The sequence below is a fragment of the Xenopus tropicalis genome, chromosome 5 (genome assembly GCF_000004195.4).
Source record: "Xenopus tropicalis strain Nigerian chromosome 5, UCB_Xtro_10.0, whole genome shotgun sequence".
NCBI classification, from domain to species: Eukaryota; Metazoa; Chordata; class Amphibia; order Anura; family Pipidae; genus Xenopus; species Xenopus tropicalis.
In genome coordinates this window covers 82,144,880-82,156,348 of record NC_030681.2, presented here as the reverse complement: position 1 = coordinate 82,156,348, position 11,469 = coordinate 82,144,880, and the positions used below count along the sequence as shown (strand labels likewise).

Genomic DNA, 11,469 nt, shown 5'->3' with positions numbered 1-11,469 from the left:
TGTCAGCCCAAATGGCATTTCATAGAAATTCTTTCCATGAAGTTGCAGGCATTTGCATTGGGAAAAAAGTAACAAACTGCTACTGTGAGCTATATATATATATATATATATATATATATATATATATATATAATATATATAAATATATCCAATTTGCTCTTTCATTTCAGATGCATACACTGAAGATGATCTTATGTTATATTGGAAGAATGGTAACGAATCATTAAAAACTGACTACAGAATATCATTATCACAATTCCTTATTCAGGAGTTTCACACGACTACAAGGCTTGCTTTCTATAGCAGCACAGGTGAATACTCAAGTTTCAAAAAAAGTACACAAAAGCTAGAAATGATCACATTAATACACTTTGCCAATATAATTGGTCAGTATTAGTGATGAACAAATTTATTGAGTTTCGCTTCAAATTGCAAGAAAAATTAACATTTTGTGAATTTTCTATGAAAATAGACTGCACAATTAGCAGTCCTAATTTATAGTTAAACCCTTGTGAAATGGTTAATCCTAGATAACTGAAACAGGAGACATTTAATGGTTTAAAAATCCAGTGAAGAGTTAATATAAGCCAGGATTTACTCTCTTCTGGGTTCACACCATATTTACAGCTTCAGAGTGTAAAACTGGAAGTTAAATTCAGCCACAGATTAAACAATATCTTCTATCAATAAAAAATAAATAAAAAATTTCATGCATCATTAGTCAGCATGTTATAAATGTAGAAGTAATGGCCGTCTGCACTAAAATTATGTGCTTGGAAATAGAAAAACTGGAATATGTGGTCCTGAAATAAATCAAAAGTTCTTACAAACTAAAATGCATTTTCATAAAGTGAAATTAGAATTCCATTTACATCACCAATTTATTGCCATGGTGTTCTGTGCACACAAGTGTTCCTGTACGCTTTAAGCCAGAAACTCTTTGTCACATGAATTTGTTTCATTGTCTTCAATGGGTTGCCCCAAGTTCCACGTGTAAAAGCGGCCTAATAAGTACAATATGGTGTATAAAAAAATCTCAGTACATTCCTAGGCAGCACAGAGGATGATAGGGGGTCAATGCTTTTATTCAATTAGGAGGCGGGATGGCCATCAAAGTATTTACCCCTCCTCCTTAGCTTCCTACCTCAAGCATGATGGCAAAAAAACTATTTGATTCCTTTAAGATGCAGGAGTTTATATCTGCATCTTAAAGGAGTCAAATCACCATTAACTCTGCTAAAAAATGAGTCTTAGGAATTACTTAGGGACTTGGAGAATTATAACAATCAAAAATTATTGTTGGTCATCTGTTGATGACCAGAAAGGCTATGTACACTCATAATTACAGAACTGCAGTGTCTTAGATAAAACACATGCAATGCAAGGGCTATAATATTTTTTACAGTCACATGATTTTGCAGTGTCACAATCAGATATAAACCAAGACATGAGGTTAGAGGGCCTGCCCCATTAAGCTTACAATATACGTCAATATGCAGCATTTTTAGGGCTTTCATGGTTATTAGGGCTATGGTTATTTGTTTGGCCCTGTTTAGCTAGCTCTATGCCTCCTTTGTTTTTTTTTTCATGGACATGTGTGCTTTTGTTTTAATCTAGGATGTGCATCAACTTTACATTATGGCGCCACATCTTCTTCTTTCTCCTACAAACATACTTCCCAGCAACCCTGATGGTGATGCTCTCTTGGGTGTCTTTCTGGATAGATCGCAGGGCAGTTCCTGCCAGAGTTCCCTTAGATAAAAGAACATTTTTGTTAGATCCTTTTAAACAGTATATTCCGCCTTAAAGCACTGACTACAGTCACATCATACCATCAAGTAAAACTCAAGGTTACACAAAAGAAGGGGAGATATTACAAACTGAAGGCAGTGCAGTAATGAAGTCTGATAAGGCTGTAAACTTTACCAACTTTTTTACCTGAACTTTTGCTGCAGATTTTATCCCACTCCCAGTGGTACTATACTGTATATGTTCTAAAGGCTAAATCATTAGCTAAATTAAATAGTTTTGTTGTCACCTGGCATCTATACTATCCCTATCACCCTTGGTTCAGTACAAAATGAATTATTTCCCCCTGAAAAAGCTAATTGTGCATGGAAAACAGAAGTGCATGTATGAACACCCTAAACATCTTAGGGTGAAAAAAATCACTCCCATCCGCACTTTTGCACAGTATCCCCGGAAGTCAGTGGCAACTGCAAAAGATAGTTAGGAGGTTCACTTTTAAGTCTGCAGTGAATCCACTAAGGAGTGGTAAAATGTTTTCAAGAAAAAACTCTGAAAAGTCCTGTTGTTTTAGACTTAATCCTACTAGATATCCTCCGCCTATGATCCACTGCGTGTTCCCCTGGATTTAGGCCTATGGGGCAGATTTCAGGTATTATACTCACACTTTTCAGATTAATAATAGGGAATGAAAGTGAACCCAAATCTCTCCCACAGAGCTACTTTTGCTGTGAGTGTAAGTATTGGCACTTGTTACCAATAACAGCCTAAAAAATGATGACTAGAGAGTTAACTGCAATATAACTCAGGGTACAGGGTACAGAGGGTAATTTGCTCTGTATGCGATAGGTTTATAGCACATCAGATTCATCTTACACAAAGCAAGAATTACATGTCTGACAAGTAGAACAGAAAAAAAGTTGCAAGCCGTGAAAAAAGTGTTTTACTTGCCCAAGTACATACAAAAAACGAGCAACGTTTCGGGCCCCTCCGGACCCTTTCTCAAGCTTGAGAAAGGGTCCGGAGGGGCCTGAAACGTTGCTCTTGTTTTTTGTATGTACTTGGGCAAGTAAAACACTTTTTTCACGGCTACAAATAGGTTATTTAAGCATTAAATAAACTAAATAGGATTGTTTTGCTTCCAATAAGGTTTAATTTTATCTTAGTTGGAATCAAGTACAGGAGAGAAAGGAAATCATTTTTAAAAATTAGAAATATTTGCTTATAATGGAGTCAATGGGCCTTCCCATAATTTGGAACTTTCTGGATAACTGGTTTTTCGGATAACGGATCCCATACCTGTACGAGGCTCACACCGTTTTCAGTGTGTAAGTAGTTCTGAATGACATTTGGGTGATGGGCCTGATAGACTTTTTCTCATTTGCTTTCTAGCCGCATATAGGCCTGATGCCTAGAGCAATACATTGGCACACCAATATTAAATCATCTCTCACTATAATCAGTATGTTCAAGTTGATTATTTGATTCTTAGTCTTTTTTGGGGGTTTTATATTAAAGGTGGCAAAACTCTTGGAGGAGTTAAAAGAAGCAAAAGAGCGTTATAGTCCAGAAATGAAAGACTTTTTAGCACTGGAAAATAAGATAAAATATATGGAAAAAAGACATTTACAGAGGGAACAGGAGCTTCAACAGGTAAGGTCCTATGTTTATACACAAAAGTAACTGAAAAGTATTACAGAAATTATGCATCACAAAAAAATCTCTTTTTGTGAATCACTAGTAGGCTGGCCTGCTCAATGTGATACAAGTATATATTGCATGTAATACCATTTGTGCCTGTTTGTGTGCTCAGCTAATTGTACTTGTTTATATATCTGGTATTATATTAGGTTAAAGCTTCTTTTAGCTCCTGACTTATAAAAAGTAATACGCCAGCCTTCCTGCTGTGTGTCTGCAAACCAACTGAAATCCTCAGTTTTATCAGAATATCATGTCAGCTGGAGGGCTGATATATGCTGGCTTGTGTCCTTCAGTGCCAGGCATGGAAATAGAAGTGCAGGGAACTGTGTATGCACAGAGCAGACAGGATTGCATCTCTGATTGAACTGGGGTGGCCAACTCAGAAAGATATACAAGAGACATTTAATCTGGTTTGTAAAAAATACAAAAGGTATTATGAAAAACTAGAAATTTAGAAACATTAAAGAAAAACTTTTTTAACTGAAGTTTTCAGAATAGCAATTACATGATTGTGTGAAGCCTTCTGGAATAAGAAGGTATTTCTGTGTTTCATGCTACACACATAGCACTGCTTTAAACCAAAAATGAAAGGCTTTAAAGAATAAGTAAGCCTTTAAATAAGTAAATGTAAAATTGGTGAGAGTGCTATTCTAAATATGTTTGCAATTTACATTAATTCTATTTTAATTTCAATGATTATTTAGTCTAATAAGCAAACTATGTTCTGTTAATATGAATTCATTTTGTTACAGCAGCGCCAACTGCTGGTCAGTTTACGACAAGGTACTCGAGAAGACACAAACTCCTTGCAGAGAGTGCCCTGACTTGGATTGAACTCAGGACCCCAGCGCTGCAAGGCAGAAGTGCTACCCACTGAGCCACTGTGCTGCCCGTTCTAAAAAAATTTAAAATAATATTAAGTTATATATTTTACCTGATTAGATATTTGCCAAGATTATTGGTGAATTCTAATATAGCTGTAAGCTTGAAAAACAAAACTTAATTCATCCACAGTTTAATCATCATGGTTATGTGCGTTAAATCGTGCGCTAATATAGCAAGTGGCGAAATATATCGCACGAAGTGGGAATTAACGCACACTTGGAAAATAACACAAGAAAAACGCTCATCACGACTTAAATAACGCAAAGAACATCGAGTCTAAATTTTGACGCCTGTCCTTTTAGTGAATCGCGCTCGTTTTAACGCACTTTAGTGAATCAACCCCTTAGTCTTAGTAGAAGGAGAGATCCTTCCTCACCCTGAAACACCATATCACATGCCATCCTCCTGCATTAATCATGTTTTGAAACTAACAACAAGTACAAAGGGGTGTGCTTTCTTCTTCTTAGCAACTTTTTCTGAGGTAGGTGTGCCTTTTCTATCCTGGCCTGTCTAGGTGAAAAGAATGGAACCACTAAGGGAGGTTAGTCGCGCCGCAACAAATTTCCATTGTCACGGGCGACTAATCTCCCCGCAATGCCATCCCACCGGCTAGAATGTAAATCGCCGGTGGGATGGCATACACGGCGCCGCGATTTGCTGAAGTCGCCGAAGTTTCCTCTCAAGGCGCCGTGTATTCCATCCCACCAGGGATTTACATTCTTGCCGGTGGGATGGAATTGTGGGGCGACTAGTTGCCCGCGACAGCGGAGATTTGTTGCGGTGAGACTAATCTCCCTGTGTGTCACGGCCCTAACTGTGCTGAGTTGGAGGCCTGTGTCTCTGAGTCTGGAGACATTGCTACTGTGATAGACTCCATACCTGTGTAGTTGCTACTGGCAGCAGGTGCAGGGACTCCGGCACTCATGCCTAGTGATGGGTGCCATGGCCAGCGGCAGAAGGGCAAACCAGAACCATATGGGAGCCGTGGGACAGGGCTGGATGAGAGCCTGGTCAACCGAGGCCACGGATGAGCAGAGGACCCGGGAAAGATGGTGGCTCACCCACCCACCTGCACGGGGGTTAGGGGGGCATGGCAGGGCCACTTTGGGGGGTGTGGGGGACGCAGCAGGGGCACCAGTCCGACCCAGGTTCTATATATGTACTCTAGTGTGCAAATACCAACTGCTCAAATTCCACCGATCTGTTACTGCCATTCCACTTTCTCACAAAGGAGGCTGGGAAATATCTTGCAACAACCGGCAAGGTGCCAGTCCCTATATGTCACAGTACTGAACACAGTTTCAAAACAGTAGCCGTCATGCTATTGCTGAACTACCACTTCTGTATGATGTTGGATAAGGGGAAAGGCAGATCACTGAAATTCCATTGGCCAACAGTAGTCTGGAAGTTAGGCAATAGCTAAAGGCTCCAGCTCCCTACGTCCTGATATATCCCTTATGTTACTAAACAGGTTTGCCACCTTTTAAAATTTGTTTTACCAGCCAGCTGGGGGCGGTGACAAAAGGGGGAGGGCTATGCCATAAAGAAGGGCATGGTGGGGGGGGGGCAGGGGAAGTCACAGGGGTAGATATATGGTGCATCAGGCAGCTAGAGAGTGGATCGAGGGGAGATCAGGGACGAAAAAAAGGTAAGGTTGGGTTGGGTCGAGGGCTTAGGTGGGCGGGTCAGGAGCTAAATTTCGGGATATTATAAATTTACCAACAACTATATTGCTGGTAAATTTGTAATACCGCCCCTGGGTTTGGCAGGTGTTTTCCAAGTTACACAGGTAAAATACTGGCCAGGTAGTATCCCTACTATTAAACAGGAGAGTGACTAGTGTTAATGGGCCCTGCTGAGCATCTGCACACAGACAGCACATTGTGCATTTGGTACTGCTGGGTTCCAAATAGCTGGTTCAAAGCAGCGCCAAGTAATCTGCCTCCAGTCCCTGCTGCCTGACACCTGACTTAAGAATTCTCCATTTATTTTGTCTACATAAGAGGATTGGGGCTGGGGGTGTTAGGCACATTTTGGGAGCTTGTTTATTTTTAAAGAAAATAAATCATTACTTGAAAACCAAATTGTTCCTGTTGCCTATGATATAATGTAATGTAAAGTCTAATTCTGTGGAAATATTTCACTTGTATAACTATAACACATTTTCATCTGTACTTTGTAGCTATTTAAGTTCCTGTGGGATTTTGGCATCACTTTACAAAGCTACCTCTCCCTGTTTCCACTGAATACTGTGGTTGTTTCCTTGAAGTCTGCATGTATGTACCTTGAATGTGATGTGTGTATATACATAATATATATCTTACACATAGTCGCCTATCAGTTCTGATAACAGAGTAATTGTCTTTGCAGGCTATCTGCGATGACGGCAAATTGTTTAGTCACCTGGTGACTGTATGCAGGGCTGCCATCAGGGGGGCACACTCGTCCCGGGCCTGGGCGTTTTTAACTTTAAAGGGGGCCTGTCCGTGCTAGAGTTTTATTAGTTCGGGCTCCTTTAATCAAGTCCAGGATCTGATAATTTTATTGTGAGGGCCCCGTGATTTCTGATGGCGGCCCTGACTGTATGGAGATTGAGCCCTGGGTTAGTTATCTGGCCGACCTGACACCTGCACACTGGACTTCCATATGAGTAGCCTTCTCCATACACTGTCTTAACACAGCACAGGTGCATTGTAGGGGCTGAGGTTTATCGTGCTTAGTGTAGTTGGCATTCTGCAAAAGGACAGTACTTATAGCATATATATTCTAGTAATCTTAAATCGACATTAACTACTCTCGGACCTCAATCTAGTTCAGGATTTGGCCAAACGGTAGCATTCATTGCAAGATTAGTGTTTGGCTGAATCTTTATTTACCCTGATAGAAATCATAACCTTTAATGCAAAATGAAATAAACCCGGGCTGGGGAAAGCCAATACGTAACGTGCCAGTGAGCAAAATCACTAACCATTTATCCTGGGCTGGTGTTCCCCTTCTGACTGAACTGACCCTGAGTACTTTGCTGGGGCCACAATCTTTCCATGTCACCTTATGCTCCATACAGTCTGACTTTCAAGAATTCTTGTCCCCTGCACATGCAGAATAAGGTTCTCTGTGCTTGTTAAAGCCAAGAGGCAAGTCTGAATTGGATAATGATCCTGTGATAATAAAGGATAAATAATGCCCTTTATATATATATATATATATATATATATATATATATATATATATATATAAAAGTAAAGAATGTCGGCACTCACAGGATTTCCACGATAATACTCACAGGCAATAAGTCATGTTTAGGATGCAACCAGGTATGGTTTATTGGTCCAACGTTTCAGAACTGAATCGTTGGACCAATAAACCACACCTGATTGCATCCTAAACATGACTTATTGCCTGTGAGTATTATCGTGGAAATCCTGTGAGTGCCGACATTCTTTACTTTTATTCTGTGCTTGCTGCTCTGTGGCACCCAGGTATCGCATTTAAAAGTTTGGTGTGCTCTTCATCCTGTATTATATATATATATATATATATATATAAAAACAACGAATGTACACAGCACTCACAGGACTTGGAAGAAAACAAAAAATCCTTTATTAGTGCAAAAAAATTGACGTTTCGGTCACAAACCCGGACCTTTCTCAAGATGCCTCTACAGTGAACACTCCCCATCTAAATACCCTGAGTGCAAGAAAATGGCGCCAAATGACATCACACCATGTGGTATATATGAGCCATGAGGTAAATAACATCTACTTAAACTAATCCTTCTTTAATCTGTGACATCCACTTTAACCAATGCTACTATCTTTTCCATCTGCAATTAAAGGAAAAGGAAAGGCTAAGTCACTCGGGGGTGCCAAAATGTTAGAAACCCCAAGTGACTTTAATCACTTACCTTTTACCCAGGGCTGGTGACCCCGGCACCAGCCCAGGGTAGCTGAGAGTGATTCCTCCTTCCTGCTTTGTGCACTTGAGCATGCGCAGTAGAGTGAAAAGCCGAACGTTACCAAAAAAGTTGGCTTTTCACTCTACTACCCTTGCGCCGGCCCAGGGATTTTGCCGACAGAAGGAACAAGGAAGAATGAAGCGCTCGCTGCAGGTACCCCGGGCTGGTGCGGTTTTCTCTTAACAGGGGCATCAGCCCAGGGTAGAAGGTAAGCGATTAAAGTCACTTGGTGGTGCCTAAGATTGTGTTCAATTCACTACAAAAATGCAATGACTGTGGTGTGCTTCATTTAGGAAAATTAGGCATGAGAGTGTGTGTGTGTGTTTTCATGAGTGTTTACAGATGGTGTGAATGATATAAGCAACAAGTGTTAAATGTATAGAACGCTATTTGTAATTTAAGCAATTTAGCCTTTTTAAACTTTCAGCCCATACGAAAAAATGGAAAATGACTTAGTGCTGTGATATGCAGGCCATTTTTCCACCTGTGTTCAATTCACTTTGCCAGCAATGGAAAAGTACTTCCGTGATTTAAGTTAGTATGTATACGTGACAATGCACACTGACATACATATAACAATTTACACTGCCAACATGTAAAGGGATTTTCTAATGTTTTGCCCTACAAATTGTGGATATGTTATGATACAAATTGAACTGATTGACAAATACAAAGAAATATTTAGCAATCCTCAGGTTGACCTTTGACAAATGGCCTTCTAGAGTGGATTATAGATACTAAGTTTTCTGGTGGGTCCTAGAAGGCACACTCTAAAAGTGACTGCACCCCCTGCAACTTAGCGTACAGAACAAAAAGCAGGATCTGGTGCAGTATCTGTGCATCCCTTTGTGTAATGAAAACAAATAAGTACCTGTTCCTGTTTGTATCCAATCTCTTCTCTTCACCCGTAGTAACTTGGTGTGGTTCTGTGTCGGTCCATTTTTGCTTCCTCTATTCTGGTTATGTAATCATACGTACATCTCAGCCAGCCCTGACAGAGTTTCCAGACATGCCAAATAGAGAAGACGCACCTATTTAGAAAGAAAAATATTGTTGTGAAAAACACAATTTAGCAAAAATCAGCCACACTTTTTTTACTGTCTGGTCAGTGCTAGTTATAAAGCACAGTGCTACATTGGGCCTAAGTTATTATTGCCTTGTACCTAAAGCTGAGGAAAGCAAAAAGGTTTATTAAAAGATCCATGAGCACTAAACCATATAGCTATGTATTTTGGTCACAATGCAGTTTTACCCCTTAATTCCACTGTAATTCTGGGCTTCCATAAAACAGCATGTTTTTATTACTATGAAAGGTATCGCTTCCACCGTGCTGATCATTCACTGTCAATAAGTCTGCATGTGGTTCACTAGGCTCATGTCAGTGGTATGTGCCACACACACTCCTCCTCTGGCATTTGCCAGAACTAACAGATCGCCAGTCGGGGCCTGATAGAAACTGATTGTAGGTCAATATCTCAGTCATCTAGTGTATCTCTTTGATATTATTGGAGAACTCGGGTTATAACTCATTGAGTTTTTAGAGAGCTAGCAGCTTTAAAGGTTGATATTTGTCCAGAGAAGTCACTGTTGGCTTTTTCCCTTTTCCCTCTGGTTCTTTTTAAATGGATTAACAAAACAGTAAAGAAATAAAGAAGGATGTGAGCTTGGCAAGAAGCCACAGAATTCCAGTACAGGACAGAATCTTTAAGTACTAACAGAAATCAGGGAGACTCTTCAGTAACATAACATTATTCATTCATGTTTCCATGTTTTGTTGTAATCAAGAACAACACAAACAATTTCGACACATTCTTTTTATTTAATCCACATACATTTTATTTAAGATCTTTACATAAAAATATTAACAAATATTTAACATTACATTGTAAACGGCCTAGACATTAATTATTCCTGAAAAACCAATAGCGTGCAGCATCAGCCTAGGAGGACTGAACAGCCATTCCACTTAAAAACAAAGGCAGTACAGGTATGGGATCCATTATCTGGAAACCCGTTATCCAGAAAGTTCCAAATTACAGGACCAACATCTCCTATAGACTCCGTTATAAGCAAATAACAGGTCCCATACTTGTGCTAATTTCTTAACCTGAGCAAGACTGCATGGATGGATGACTGGATTGCAATCATTGGCATATTCAATTTATAATAATGCCCATGTACTCTGGTATGCGTTGGGATAGACAAATACAGTATTTACTTTAAGGAGTTTTCAAAATAAAAATGCATAACATTTTTGACAGATAAATGTTAAAAGCTATTCAAAGATAAACAATTCTACTGCAAATGTGAACCATTTAGGGTGCTTAAATGTGAGGTTTTCAGACATTATGAGCCAAAGCCTCCATTTGTGTTGCAAAATCTTATCAGGCTTCTTAAAGGGATTTGTCATGATTTTTATGGTGTACTTCTTATTTCTAAATTACACCGTTTACATAGCAAATAATTCACTCTACCATTTAAAATGTTATTCTTGAACTAACAAATGTATTTATTTAGCTGTAATACTTGTGTGTAGGTAGCCATCTCAGTGCATTGTGCTGAGTCTGAGCTTCCAGAAAGAGCCAGCGCTACACATTAGAACTGCTTTTAGGTAACCTATTGTTTCTCCTACTCCCATGTAACTGGAGGAGTCCCAAGCCAGACTGGGATTTCTTATTACTGAGTGCTATTCTGATATCTACTGGGAGCTGCTATCTTGCTACTTTCCCATTGTTCTGCTGATCGGCTGCTGGGGGGGGGGGGGGATATCACTCCAACTTGCAGCTCAGCAGTAAAGTGTGAATGAAGTTTATCAGAGCACAAGTCACATGGCTGTGTCACCCTGGGAAATTAAGAATATGGCTAGCACCATGTGAAATTTCAAAATTAGATATCTATTTGCATTTATTTTTGGAAAATGGATTACAATGCAGGATTCTGCTGGAGAAGCTCTATTAACTGATGTTTTGAAAAAACATGTTTTCCCATGACAGTATTCCTTTAAACTTATAACAGTTTCAACAGATCCATGCATGCCTTTCTCTCATTACAAGAATTTCCTAAACAAAAAATACACTCTGAACTCCAGTGATCCCACAATTGCTGTTCGCTTTGATTCTAATCACTGCTTTAAAGGAGAACTAAGGTTTAATGAAGAAATAGGGCACAAAGTTGTACATTAT

General features: G+C 39.5%; 1 long non-coding RNA gene across 1 annotated transcript; it reads right to left on the bottom strand.

The window, feature by feature from the left end:
• Positions 1 to 349: 349 nt before the first annotated feature.
• LOC105947401 lies at positions 350 to 10,934 on the bottom strand. Its single transcript, XR_001170823.2, has 2 exons — positions 9,159 to 10,934; positions 350 to 1,752 (listed from the first exon to the last, which is right to left on the bottom strand). It is a non-coding gene; the product is annotated as an uncharacterized LOC105947401 (long non-coding RNA).
• Between the last annotated feature and the right edge of the window lie 535 nt (positions 10,935 to 11,469).